The sequence below is a fragment of the Gracilinanus agilis genome, chromosome 2 (genome assembly GCF_016433145.1).
Source record: "Gracilinanus agilis isolate LMUSP501 chromosome 2, AgileGrace, whole genome shotgun sequence".
In the NCBI taxonomy this organism is placed as follows: Eukaryota; Metazoa; Chordata; class Mammalia; order Didelphimorphia; family Didelphidae; genus Gracilinanus; species Gracilinanus agilis.
The window spans coordinates 39,676,481-39,691,192 of NC_058131.1; the positions used below are offsets into that span (position 1 = coordinate 39,676,481).

The 14,712-nt window shown below is 39.6% G+C and overlaps 1 protein-coding gene across 1 annotated transcript in view; it reads left to right on the forward strand.

Annotated features, from left to right (window-relative positions):
* ADGRG1 (adhesion G protein-coupled receptor G1) overlaps positions 1 to 14,712 on the forward strand; it is an 89,632-nt gene that overhangs the window by 57,459 nt on the left and 17,461 nt on the right. The gene's annotated exons all lie outside the window — the stretch shown is intronic.

The following is a 14,712-nucleotide window of genomic DNA, read 5'->3' on the forward strand; positions in this document are numbered from 1 at the left end:
GGGCAATGGGGGTCAAGTGACTTGCCCAGGGTCACACAGCTGGGAAGTGGCTGAGGCTGGGTTTGAACCTAGGACCTCCTGTCTCTAGGCCTGACTCTCACTCCACTGAGCTACCCAGCTGCCCCCCTGATCTTAGAGTTTTTTAAAAAAAAGGTTATGTACTGATTTGGACTATGTATGTCATTAATTCATTTGGGGGAATCTTTATCAATCTGGGCCAATTCTGGGCCAAGCTCTGATGTTTAGACATCTAAGAGTGACTGATTTGAAGTCCCCATTCATTTAGAAAGGAAGGAAGAAAGGAAGGAAAGAAGGAAGGAAGGAAGTTCATAAATGCTTACTACACGCTAAACACTTTACAAATATCTCATTTGATCCTCAAAACAAACATAGATGAGGAAATTAAGGCAACCAGAAGTGAAATGACCACAGTCACACAGCTAATAAACATCTGATACAGGATCTGAACTCAAGTCTTCTTTGCCTTAAGTCCAGCTCTCTCTCTGTTAGCCTACTTAGATGCCTTGGGGGTACCATCAGCCCCCCAAGATATTTGATAGCTATCCCTCTAAATCATTCATGGATCCCTTCATTGAAAGAAAGGGTTAACTGCTCCCCAAAGTCTTAGATCTGATTCGCTGGATTATGATTCTCTAACCCAGCGGCTCTGTGGATACATTTCAAGAAATTCATGAACTTGAGATTTTTAATATTTTAATAATAGTTTCTATTGATTTCCATTATAGTCCACAAATTTTATATTATGCATTAAAAAATAGGATAGCTAGACAGAGCCCCAGACCCGGAGTCCAGAAGCCTCATCTTCCTGAGTGCAAACACAGCCCCCAATCCTGACTATCTAGGTGTCTGTGGACAAGTCACTTCGCCCTGTTTCTTATCTGTCAAATATACTAGAGAAGAAAATGGCAAACCGCTCCAGGATCTGTGCCTGGAAAACCCCAAATAGAGTCACAGAGTCGAACACAACTGAGAAACGACTGAACGACAACAATGTAAAAGCATCGATCTAAGAAGTATCCTCTTTCACCAGACTGCCACGATACAAAGATTAAGAACTGTGGACTGAAAAAGCCATCCTGGAAAGCAAATTGTAACTGTGCCCACAACGTTACAGACTGTTTGTTTCCTTTGACCCTGACCGCTACTAGGCTTGTACCCAAATGCAATTAAAAAAACAAAACAAAGAAGTAAAGGATCAATATGGACAAAATATTTATAGCAGCTCCTTTCCTGGTAACCCAAAATTAGAAATCAGGGGACCTTCCTCCTATTGGGAAATGGGGAAACATGACAGTAGGTGATTAGAATAGAATGTTATTGTACCATAAGAAAAGAGAAAATGGACAATCTCGGAGGAAACTGGGAAAACTTCTATGACCCAATGCAGATAGAGAGACAGAACTAAGTGAATATTTTATCCAATAATGATAACCCGAGAGAAAAGACAACTATGAGAGACTTCAAAGCTCCTATCAAAGAAAGGATGAACCTTGAGCTCAAAAGAAGCAAGATGAACCCCACCACTCACCTCCAGACAAAAAGATGCTGAAGTTAAAATGCAGAAAGAGATGTTTGCTTTTCTATATGGCTAATGTAGGAATTTGTTTCACCAGGCTGTAGCCGTGCATTAAGGGATTTGGTTTTATTTCCTTCTTTTAAAAAAATTTGCTAATAGATGGAGAAGGGTAAAAGATCAGTTACTTAAAAATAAAAGTAATAGAAACAGCCAGGTCTGGAGATAGGAGGTCCTCTGGGCTCAAACTGGCTTCAGACACTTCCCAGCTGTGTGACCCTGGGCAAGTCACTTAACCCCACTTTCCTAGCCCTTACCACTTTTCTGCTTTGGAACCAATACTTAGTATCAGTTCTAAGACAGAAGGTAAAGGGTTTAAAAAACATTTTTTTTTATTATAAAAATAATAAATTATTTTAAAAGCAAGCTTTTGTTTTTAAAACTTTTAAAGTTTTTATTAAAAAAAAAGTTTAGGGGCAGCTGGGTAGCTCAGTGGATTGAGAGCCAGGGCTAGAGATGGGAGGTCCTAGGTTCAAATCTGGCCTCAGCCACTTCTCAGCTGTGTGACCCTGGGCAAGTCACTTGACCCCCATTGCCTACCCTTACCACTCTTCTGCCTTGGAGCCAATATGCAGTATTGTATTGTATACAATGTATACAATTCCCTCTCCGTGAATTCATACAAGTCTTCTCAGATTTTTCTGAAATCCTCCCTTCCATCATTTCTTATGCCTGATGTGAGGTATTGACTCCAAGATGGAAGGTAAGGATTTAAAAAATAAATAAATTAATTAATTAATTCAAATACAAACTGAAAAATCAAAAGTCACAAAAGCTAAACATTTAAAAAAAAAGTTTAAAAGCTTTTGTGAAAGAGTTTTTTTTTAATAACCCTTAGATTAGATGATCTTAAAAGGGCACTTCTAACTCTACCATTCCATGATTCTGTTATGTGAATAAGCAGAGCCCCTGACCCCAAGGAACTTACACTACTTAAGCCTTCAAAAATTGGAGGAAGTGTTAGAGTCAGATGGATGCTGATCAAAGCACACTGTCTTTCACATCAGTGTATCTATGGTTTTATTTTGGGGTGCTGGTTATGTATGAGTGTGTCCTTACAACAGTGACCAATATGGAAGTGCATTTCACATGATAACAAAACTAAATGGGTTCTTTTTTAAGTTGGAGGAAGCAAAAAGAGGAGCCACTAATCTAGACTTGATTCTCACCATGTAGGGAAATGACTGGTTGCTAAAGTTGAAATGATGGGACCTTTAGAAGGAAGTAGCCTTTCAGTCTTAGACTTTGTGACTGAGGAAAAGTAAGCCACGGATTGTCTGATGGACACACTAGATCTGGGGGGAGGCAGATCTCCAAGGGCTCACAGGAAGAATAGACAAGATCCTCTGGACTAAAATTCTACAGGGAAATAATTCCCAGGAGGAAAGATTGGTTTGAAATAATGAAATTCCAAAGATCTAAAATGAAAGAATTCCAGTGAAAAGGAAAACAGGAGAGAAAATAGTAGCTAACTGTCTTCAGTGAGCTCAGGACCAAATGAATTCTAAACTTTTATCTTTTGATTTTTTCCCTCTAGATAACAAGTATTTAATTTCTCTCCTTCCCACCTTCTCCCCTAACGAAAACAAAAAAAGTTTTGTACCAGATATTCATTATTAAGCAAAACAAATCTCCACATTAGCCATGTAAACATGGATGTCTTCCTCGGGGTTTGGAGTCCATCATCTCCTCTCCATCAGGAAGTGGATGGAAAGCTTGAGTATCTGTCCTCTGGAATCAGTTGGTCATTGCACTGATCAGCAATCTTAAGCCTTGAAATTGTCTTTATACTGTTGTTGTCATTGTCTAACTAGTTTCCTTGGTTCTACTCACTTCCCTCTCTGTGGATTCATACAAGTCTTCTCAGATTTTTTCTGAAATCCTCCCTTCCATCATTTCTTATGACACCTTCGCTTGATGTGAGGAAAAATGCCTTGCCATTCAGAACTATCCAGAAATGGGATGGGGTACTCTCAGGGAGTAGTAGCTTCCCCCTTACTAGAGACCTTCAAGGAGAAGCTGGATGTCCACTTGTCAGGTAGGATGTAGAGGGGACTCTTATCTAGGTATGGTTTGAACTGGATGACCTCTGAGGTCACTTTCATCTCTTCAGTTTAATTGGCCCTATCCAGGGAACCAGGCTTGATCTGAAATGAGGTCTTTGCCACCATACTCCCAAAATTGCCCTCACATGGTCCCTCTGGTGGATTTCTTTCCTTCTCTCAGAACAGTTCTGGGGTCCACAGACTGCTTGGGAATAGATTTCTTTGATTCCATGAAACTGGTTGGGGAAAAGAGTGCATCTTTATTTGTTACTGGCTTCTGACTGAAATGTAACATTTCCTTCAATTATGAATGTAGGCAGTAAAGGTGATCCTGAGATGCTTTCCATAGGCTTCCCTAGAATTTCAAAAGGATCCAGAATACAAAAATGGTGGAGCATTTCTGTTTTGGGGCATTCAAGTCCATAAAAGGGAGGGTGACCAAAGTTAGAGAACAGAAAGAAAGGGCAACAACAGGCAGAATGCCAGGATCTCAGACCCCTCCCCCAAATAAGTTTTCCTACTAGAGCAAGAAGGTGTCAAGATCATAGTATGTGAAATAGAAATTGAGGGGATCTTGGAAATTTCAAAGTACACCCTCTTTAGCCACTATTAAAAAATATGACTGGGGAAACCATCACTTAAAATGTAATGGGGAGAGAGGGAGAGAGAGAGAGAGAGAGAGAGAGAGAGAGAGAGAGAGAGAGAGAGAGAGAGAGAGAGAATGAATGAATATAAATGGGGGGTGCTATCTCAGGTTATTGACCTAAGACAAATGCCCAAAAATTTACAGAAAAATCCCTTATTTATAGGAGAATTCTGATACAATCAAGCCTCCCTAAAGAGATTATAACATTTTTACTACCCTTGGAGAGAGAATGTTGACTAGCTTTACAATGGACACAATCCAAGCTTTAATTAACATCTTCAAGAAATTGGAGAATAACTTTACATTTTAACATTTTAAAGAAATGATCAGGAAATTGGAGACAGATACAAAGAGAGGAGTTTGGGATTGAATTGTCTGGGAGGGAATGATGTGAGGATCAATCCAGCCATTGGGCTTGACCTCCTGGAAGAAGCTTCAGATATAATAGGAGAGACTTCTAAGACAAAAGGGTACTTAAAATTGGCACTCAAGATTTGATCATGGGTACTTTAAGGTCTAAAAAGAGTCCAGCCTGGGATCCCTTCCCCAGGGAAATTCCCAGACAAACTCAAAAGACTCAATTCAAAACATTTTGTCCTACAGGGAGAAGGGTGGAGTATGGGGTAATCCTGTCTTGAAGGGAGCTTGAAGAGAAATTGATTTTGGGGGTATTAGCTTAATTTACTATTACTTTGAGATTTTGATAATTAAATCTTGAGGATAACACACTAATTTCTCAATCCAAACAATAGTGACTACTGTGTCCAAACCCTTCCATGTTCTCCAAATCCAAGGTTTTGGGCAGCTTTTGGGGTGGTCTAGAACACTAGTCTTTTACATAGTTCAGCACTTTCATTTTATAGGTGAGGAAACTGGAGTCAAAAGAGAGAAAGTAACTTCTCCAGTCTTGCAGTTAGCAAGCAAGACAAAGACAGGATTGGAACTCCCATTTCCTGACTCCTAGTATAGTACCGTACATTGCCGTTTCCAAGAAATCACATGCTTCCTTCCTTAAGAACAGGCAGCCATGTGATAGTAGTGCATTGAGTGTCTGGATTAGATCCAGAAATGACCCTTGAGTTTGAATCTTGTCTCACACACTTATTAGCTCTAGGCAAATCAATTAATCTTATTTGGCTTCAGTTTTCTCATCTTGAAAATCCAGAAGGGAAGTATTGATTTCGCAGTATTGTGAGGGTTCAACAAGAGAATGTACGTAAAGCATTTTGCAAATCTGAAAAGGACTATAAATGCTACCTATTATTCATAAGAATCCAAACTCTGGGGAGAGCAGAGAAGCCCAAAGAAAGCTACCCAGGGAACCTATAAATCCCAGTGACTGCCACAAAGAGATCTGATGTGGCTAGATAGCTCTCCTTCCTCCTATAGAGAATTGGTCCTGGAGCTATAGGAGAATGAGCAGGCAAATGAAGGTCAGTCCCAAACATTAGAGTATCTCAGCTCTTATCTGCTGGCTGCAGATATCTCTCCATTGGAGGGAGTCCCTGCTGTAGTCCTCTGGGCTCTTGGCTATTATTATAGCTGCCTTTCTGCTCCCACAGTTCAGCTGTCCTGGCTTCTTCAGTGAGATAGCATCAAGGGTGTGTCCAGTTGTAGTGATCTCCCTGTACTTTGGGCTGGGCTCTGACACAGAGAGGCAGCTGATGGAGAAGAAGGTCCTCTGTCAGCTGGCACTAAAATAATCCTAAAGCCTTATATACATATAATCAGCTCATAATTCTACCCCCAGCCCCCACCCAACTGGCAACACCAAGCCAAAGGGGTATGAGATCACAGCCCTCCCCACACACTCCTCAGACGGCTCTTTTTGTCACTTAGAAAATATGTCAGAAACATTGTAGAGGGAATTCACAGAAGTACCGAATTTGAGAGCAGGAAAAAACTTAGTAAAATGCTTGGCACACGGTAAACACTTAAAAGAATGCTTTTGGATCATTTATGCTCTTCACTGGTTGTCTAGTCCATCCAATAGACAAAAGGAATCCCCACTGATTGTCATGTCTGATAAGTGGTCTGCTTAGAGACCTCCAAAGAGCAGGAAATGACCACCCCTCAAAGCAGCTGTTTCCATTTGGGGACAGCTCTAATTACTAGGAAGGTTTTCCTGATGTTAAACCTAAATTTATCTTGCTTCAGCTTTTCTCAGGGCTCATGGTTCTGCCCTCTGGTGCCAAGCAGAATAAGTCCAGTCCCTCCTCCTCATGGCAGCCCCTCAAATACCTGAAGGCAGATATCATGATCACCGCTTTCCAGTCTTCTTTCTCCTTATATCCTCTCAAATACTCTAAGATCCAATTACATTGGCATCCTTGCTATTCCTTGCACAAGAATCTTCATCTCCCAAATCTGGGCATTATCTGGACATGTCCCCCATGCCCAGAAGGCTCGACCTCCTCATCTCCCCCTGATTTGTCTGGCTTCAAGACCCAGCAAAAATCTCACCTACTTATGAGAAAGAGCACTAGCCACATTCAGAGGAAGAATTGTGGGCATAGAAACACAAAAGAAAAACAACTGCTTGGACACATGGGTTGATGGGGATATGATTGGGGATGCAGACTCTAAACGATCACCCTAGTGCAATTATCAATAATATGGAAATAGGTCTTGATCAATGATACATGTAAAACCCAGTAGAATTGCGCATTGGCTACGGGGGACAGGGGAGGTTTGGGAGAGGGAAAGAACATGAATCATGCAACCATGGAAAAATATTCTAAATGATTAAATAACATTTTTCAGTTCAAAAAAAAATCTCAGACTCTACAGGAAGCCTTTCCCAACCTTTCTTAATTCTAAAGCCTTCCCTAATTACTAGAGATTTAGAACACTTTCTTATGTGCTTATTGATAGTTTTGATTTCTTTATCTGAAAATTGCCTATTCATGTCCCTTGCCCATTTATTAATTGGGGAATGGCTTGATTTTTTATACAATTGATTTAGTTCCTTGTATATTTGAGTAATTAGACTTCTGTCAGAATTTTTTGTTATAAATATTTTTTCCCAGTTTGTTGTTTCCCTTCTGATTTTGTTTGCACGAAAGCTTTTTAATTTAATAAAAATTATTTATTTTACATTTTGTAATTTTCTCTAACTCTTGCTTGGTTTTAAAATCTTTCCTTTCCCAGAGATCTGATAAGTATACTATTCTGTGTTCACTTAATTTACTTACAGTTTCCTTCTTTATATTCAAGTCTTTCACCCATTCTGAATTTATCTTGGTGTAGGGTGTGAGATGTTGATCTAAAACTAATCTCTCCCATATTGTTTTCCAATTTTCCCAGCAGTTTTTGTCAAATAGTGGATTTTTTGTCCCAAAAGTTGGGATCTTTGGGTTTATCATACACTGTTTTGCTGACATCACTTACCCTAAGTCTATTCCACTGATCCTCCCTTCTGTCTCTTAGCCAGTACCATATTGTTTTGATGACCTGTTTTATAGTATAGCTTAATATCTGGTACTGCTAGGCCACCTTCCTTCATGTTTTTTTTTAATTATTTCCCTTGATTTTCTTGATCTTCTGTTATTCCAAATGAACTTTGTTATAGTTTTTTCTAATTCAGTAAAAAAGTTTTTTGGTAGCTTGATAGGTATGGCACTAAATAAGCAAATTAATTTGGGTAGAATTGTCATTTTTATTATGTTAGCTCGTCCTACCCATGAGCACTCAATGTTTTTCCAATTGTTTAGATCTAGTTTTAATTGTTTGGATAGTTTTTTGTAGTTGTGTTCGTATAACTCTTGTGTTTGTTTTGGTAGATAGACTCCTAAGTATTTTATATTGTCTAGGGTGATTTTAAATGGTGTTTCTCTTTCTACCTCTTGCTGCTGTGATGTGTTGGAAATATATAGAAATGCTGATAATTTATGTGCATTTATTTTGTATCCTGCAACTTTGCTAAAGTTGTTGATTATTTCTATTAACTTTTTTAGTTGGTTCTCTAGGAATTTTTAAGTAGACCATCATATCATCTGCAAAGAGAGATAGCTTAGGCTCCTCATTGCCTATTTTAATAACTTCAATTTCTTTTTCTTCTCTAATTGCTACTGCTAGTGATTTAGTTCAATGTTAAATAATAGAGGTGATAATGGGCATCCTTGTTTCACACCTGATCTTGTTGGAAGGCTTCTAATTTATCTCCATTGCATATGATGCTTGTTGATAGTTTTAGATATATACTGTTTATTATTTTTAGGAAAGGTCCTTCTATTCCTATACTTTTCAGTGTTTTCAATAGGAATGGATGCTGTATTTTGTCAAAGGCTTTTTCAGCATCTATTGAGATAATCATGTGGTTTTTGTTGGTTTGCTTGTTGATATGGTCAATTATGTGGATGGTTTTCCTAATGTTGAATCATCCTTACATTTCTGGTATAAATCCCACCTGGTCATGGTTGATAATCCTCTTGATCATTTTCTGGAGTCTCTTTGCTAGTATTCTATTTAAGATTTTTGCATCTATGTTCATTAAGGAGATTGGTCTGTAATTTTCTTTCTCTGTTTTTGATCTCCCTGGCTTTGGAATCAGTACCATATTTGTGTCATAAAAGGAATTTGGTAGGACTCCTTCTTTGCTTATTATATCAAATAATTTGTATAGTATTAGGATTAATTGTTCTTTGAATGTTTGATAGAATTTACTTGTGAATCCATCAGGCCCTGGCAATTTTTTCTTAGGGAGTTCTTTAATGGCCTGTTCAATTTCTTTTTCTGATTTTGGATTATTTAAGTAGTCTGTTTTTTCTGCTGTTAATCTAGGCAATTTATATTTTTGTAAATATTCATCCATATCACCTAGATTTATTGCCATATAATCGGGCAAAATAGTTTTTAATGATTGCTTTAATTTCCTCTTCATTAGAGGTGAGGTCTCCCTTTCATCTTTGATACTGATGATTTGGTTTTCTTCTTTCCTTTTTTTGTTAGATTTACCAGTACTTTGTCTCTTTTATCTGTTTTTTTTTTCCCAAAATACTAGCTTCTAGTCTTATTTATTAAGTCAATAGTTCTTTTACTTTAGATTTTATTAATTTCTCCTTTGATTTTTAGTATTTCTTATTTACTTTCAATCCTATCCAACTATTCTTGACCCCATTTTGGGGTTTTATTGGAATGGTTTCCCATTCCCTTCTCCAGATTTATGACAGATGAGGAACTAAGGTGAACAGAGTTAAATCACTTGCCCAAGGTCACACAACTATGAAGTATCTGAAGATGGATTTGAACTCATGAAGATGAGTCATCCTGATTCCAAGTCTGGTGCTCTATCCACTCTAGTGCCACCTCGTTGTCCACCATGGGTGCTTACTACATTTATTGACTATTATTGACTATAAACCTTGCTTTGAGTCTTCTCTTCAGGCTAATCATCCCTTCTGTCATGGACTCAGAGCCCTTCATTATTCAGGTTGCCATCCTTCAGTTTATCAATGATCTTAAACCATGCTGCCCAGAGCTAGGCACAGTTTGGGGAGGGAGATGGACCAGAGGAGATCTTTGAAATCCCTTGTTGCCTTGGAGATGCTATATCTCTGGAGCCATTCCTTCGTGTATTCCCTCACTGATCTTTGATTACTGAATGGATGTGAACCTTATGCCTAGCCTAACATGTAGGGAGAGATCAGTAGATACAGATCAAGCCTAATTACCTACTAAGCCTGTCAACAGCTTTGCTGAGTGCCCCACTCAGTTGAGGAGTGAACTGTGAGTGGACAGAAAACTTGGTGCTAAGGGAAACAAGTGGTTTTCTGTTCAGCTCAACTTTCGTTTACTATTTCTGAATTGGGGAAAAACATTCTGAAAACTGCTTAACACACACACACACACACACACACACACACACACAGTTCTTCCCCATCTAGAACAGGAAGGGGAACCAGGAAAGTTATGGTCATTGTGAGGGCCAGTTGAAGAGTTGGGGAATATAAGATAAAAAAGAAAAGATATACATTTTCCATCAATTTTATACAATTTTGATATTTGGATTCTTCTGGCTCCATTCTCCAAAGCTAGTCAGATGCTCAAATGGGAAGCAGAAAGAGCAATAAACGAAAACCCGGATATTAAACCTGGCTCTGCTGTTAGCAGGCAGTGTAATGCTTGGCAAAGTTCTTTCCCTATCTGGGGCCTCAGTTTTACTATCTATAAGATAAGAAGTTTGAACCATATGGTGATAATTGGCTGTGTGCAGGTATTATAAATTATTATTTTGTAGATGAAGAAACTGTAATTAAGTGGAGTTTAAGTGGTTTGCTCAGGTTTACACAGCTAATAATTAAAGGAGGTAGAATTCTAATTCAGGACTTCTTAGCTCCAAGTTCTGCACTATTTCCGCTGGACCAAATTGCTTCTCAGATGATCCATAAGTCCCTCTTGGTTCTGACATCCTGTGTTCTAAGGTCTGTCCATCTCTGGAATTCTCTGATCTAAGACTTCTCCCAATTCTGACACTAAGATCTCTTAGAAAAAGAAGCAGAAGACCCATTCTCTATCTGCCATTCTCTTCAGGAATTTGTGCATGCCATGCCCCAGATCTAGAAGGTATTCCCTCATAGCTCTGACATTCTGTATTCTGACGTCTCTCCTGTTGGTTTATGAGTCCAAATTTAAATGGAAAGAAGTCACCCCTTGAACTGGTGATATTCCCCTTTCCTGGTACATTCCAGGCATGGGCGGTGGGGCAGCCAATGCAAAGACATGGCCAGGAGAGATGAAAGAATGTTGGCCAATTTTGCTGGACTGAGGTGTGGGGGAAGAGTCATGAGGTTAAAAAGGCAGGTTGGGGAAGGTCAGAGAAGGGGCTTGGGTGGCTGGCTCAGTGGTATCTGGGGGTGACAGATGCCACCTAACCTGAGTTGAGTGGGGAGGGATTACCTTCCAGATGTGGGCAGGGCTTGCACAAATTTCTGAAGGCAAAAGATGGTTTTTACCATCAGTTAAGGAAACAGCTGGTCATCCCTTTGGCTGGAGTAAAGAGTAACTAATGAGACTGGACAAGAAGATTAGGGACACCTAGTGGAAGGTGTTAAAAGTCAGAGTTTATATTTAATCCTAGAGGCAATTGGAGAGTTTTGAGCAGTCACTTTTGTAGAAGGTAGAAGATTTGACAGTTGTGTGAAGAATGGCAGCAAGGTGGCGAAGTGGACAGAATGGTAGCCCTAAGTAGGGTTCAGATCCAGCCTCAGGTACTTACTATACCTGTGTGACCCTAGCCTAGTCACTTAACCCTATTTGCCTCATTTTCTTCATCAGGAAAATGAGCTGGAAAAAGAGTGAGAAACCACTCTAGTATCTTTGCCAAGAATATCCCCAATGGGATCCCAAGACCAAAACAACTGAATCCATGGAGAATGGATCAGAGAGTAGTTACCTATAAAGTATTCCCCTCCATCCATCCAGCACCTGGAAACTTTCCCAGAGCGACTTCCCTTCCTTTATTTCATTTGATTTTCACCACTCTCCTGATATAGAGTCACAGCAGAACTTCTGTTTCCTCATCTGTTGAATGTAGGGACTTGATCATTTCTAATGCTCATCCCTCTTTGACATTCCATGTCTTAAGATCCTTTCCAGCTCTGACATTTGGGGATTTAAAAAAAAATTCTTTCTGAAGCCAGGACTGGAGATAGACAAGGTAGGTAGCCACCTAGAGTACAACTTGAAAGGAAATACAAAGGAAGCAAGACTTTTCATAAATGCAAATTGTTTATTGCTCAAAAATTCTTCTCTCCATGGAAGTCAATGTACCAGTAAGCATTTTATTATGGGCATACTATATGCCAGGCACTGTGCTAAATGCTGGGAATACAAATACAAGAAAAAAGATAGTCCCTGATCTCAAAGAGCTTATATTCCAAAGGGAAAAGATAATGCATAAAAGGGAGCTAAAATAGGAGAGAAGTAGAAGCAGAGAGGGGGGGAAGGAGAGGGAAAAGGGAGGAAAGGGAGAGAAAGAGGGGGAGGGAGAGAGAAAGAGAGGAAGAGAGAGGGAGGGAGGGAGGGAGAGAGAGAGAAGAAGAGAGATGGAGGGAGACACAGAGAGAGAGAGGGAGGGAGATAGGAAGATGGAAGGAGGGGGGGGGGGAGAAAGAGAAAGAGAGAGGGCGGGGAGCAGGGGAAAGAAATGTGGAAGCAAGCAAGAGATAAAGCTAGGTAGTGGGCATTGTAGTCCTGACTAGTGGTAAATACAGCCTGGAGTAAAATAAAGTACTGAGCCTCTTTAAAATGGAGGTTCTCACAGTACTGGCTCTTTCCTCAGATTCTCCATAAAGAGGCTCCTTTGGAGCTGGACACTACTGCTTTAGGGGGTTGGGGATCTGGCTTTTACTTTTTTAATGTAAGTCTGAGTCTTTGTAATTATTTAACTGTGAGAACATTTTTGAACAATTTACTTGTCAATAAAGCAGACGAGGGAGGTTTAAAAGATAAAATAAAGTGGAGGTTCTGGAGAGAGGCCACAGGGGTGGAAGGTTCTTTGAGAATGTGAAGTCTCATGGTGGAGTGAGATTCTAGGGTAAAGAGGTTCTGGGACATTTTAAATCAAGAGTGAAGCCCAGAGAGAAATGAAGACTCTGAATCACCAAATCATGGTGGAAAGGATCTCAGCCAGCATCTAATTCAGGGTTCCCTGATAGGAATGTCCCAAATGGCAAACCTAACAAGTGACTGTCCAGCATCTGTTTAAAGCCCTCCAAAGAGGAGGAACCCAGCACCCTTTAAAGGGGCTTATTCCATTTTGGGGACCTCTAACTGTTTGGACATTTTGCCCTATATCAAGCTCAACTTCATCCATTTCCTACTTCCATACATGGCTACTAGTTCTGCCTTCTGCTACTAGATAGGACTAGTCCAATCCCTCTGTACACTCTCTAATTTATTCATGACCTTCTTAAATTTTGGTACTCTCCCCACGAGGTCCGATAGCAGCAATATAGAGTGGGATTGTTGTTTAGTCATTTCAGTCATGTCCCCATGACTCCATTTTGGGTTTTTCTTGGCAAAGATACGAGAGTGGTTTACCATTTCCTACTTCAGCTCATTTTATAGATGAGGAAAGTAAGACAAACAAGCCAAAAATGACTTGCCCAGGGTTACGAAGCTAGTAAGTGTCAGAGGCCAGATTTGAATTCGAATAATCCTGCTTCCAAGCTGTGTGCTCTATCCATTGTGCCCCCTAGTTCCCAAATGGATACTATCACCTTCCAATTCCTGGAAACCACACCTCTATTAGTGCAATCCAGGAAAGCATCACCCAACTGGCTCATATTCAGCTCAGAGAATCTTTCTCAAAACGATTGCTGTCTAGCCCTTGCCTCTTCCACCATACACTTAAGAAAATGATTTTCTTTTCTTTTTGGACCTAAGTTCAAAACTTTACATTTATCTCCATTGAATTCTGATCTCATTAAACTCTCCCCTTCCTCCAGCCTGATGAAATCCTTTTGGATTTTGACCTTCATTCTCTGGGTTAGCTCTAACTACTAGCTTTGTACCATCTGCAATTCTGATGAGCCTATCCTCTCTGTCTTTATCTAAGTCATTGATAAAAATGTTTAACAACATGAATATTGATTTTTATGATAACTTGGTTAAAGTTTAAAGCCTACAACATACAGGGACATGTTGTAGTGCCGTTGTTTCAGTTGTGTCTAATAATTTTTTTTACCCCATTTGGGGTTTTCTTGGCAAAGATCCCAAAATAGTTCATCATTTTCTTCTCCAGTTCATTTTACAGATGAGGAAACTGAGGCAAATAAGATTAAGTGACTTGCCCAGGTTCCCATAGCTAGTAAGTGTATGAGTCTGGATTTGAACTCAGGTTCAATCCCAGTGCTCTAATCCTCTGTGTTACCTAACTGCCCTTAAAATCATATAGGAGACAATTTTCAAATCTTGCCCAGAGTGTGCCATCCTGATTCTGCTTCTTCCTTATTTGACAAAGAAGGAAACAAAGGCCCCCAAGAAGTTCAGTAATTTGACTAAGTCATGAATTAACAATAGATCCAGGCCAAGAGCTTGGGTCTGAGATTTATTAAGTTGGAACTGACTGAGAAATGTCCCTGAATTTGTTTCAGATAGTTGATGCCCCAAGCAGTATAACCAGGACTTATTCTTTGGACTGTTAGAATTTACCAGAGAACTAGAAGCCACAAGTTCTAATCTTTCCTCAGATACTTCCTCATGTGTAACCCTGAGCAAATCACTTATCCCTTCTCAGCCTTATTTCCTCATCTATAAAATGGGAACAATCATAGCACTTACCTTACGGGTTGTTGTATGGATCCAATGAGGTATGTAAAGTGCTTTGTAAATATTATTATTGTTATTATTATCATCATAATTATTTCAAAACCCTATGAATGATACCTGCAGTCCCTTCCAGTTCTATGATCCCAAGGTGGTGG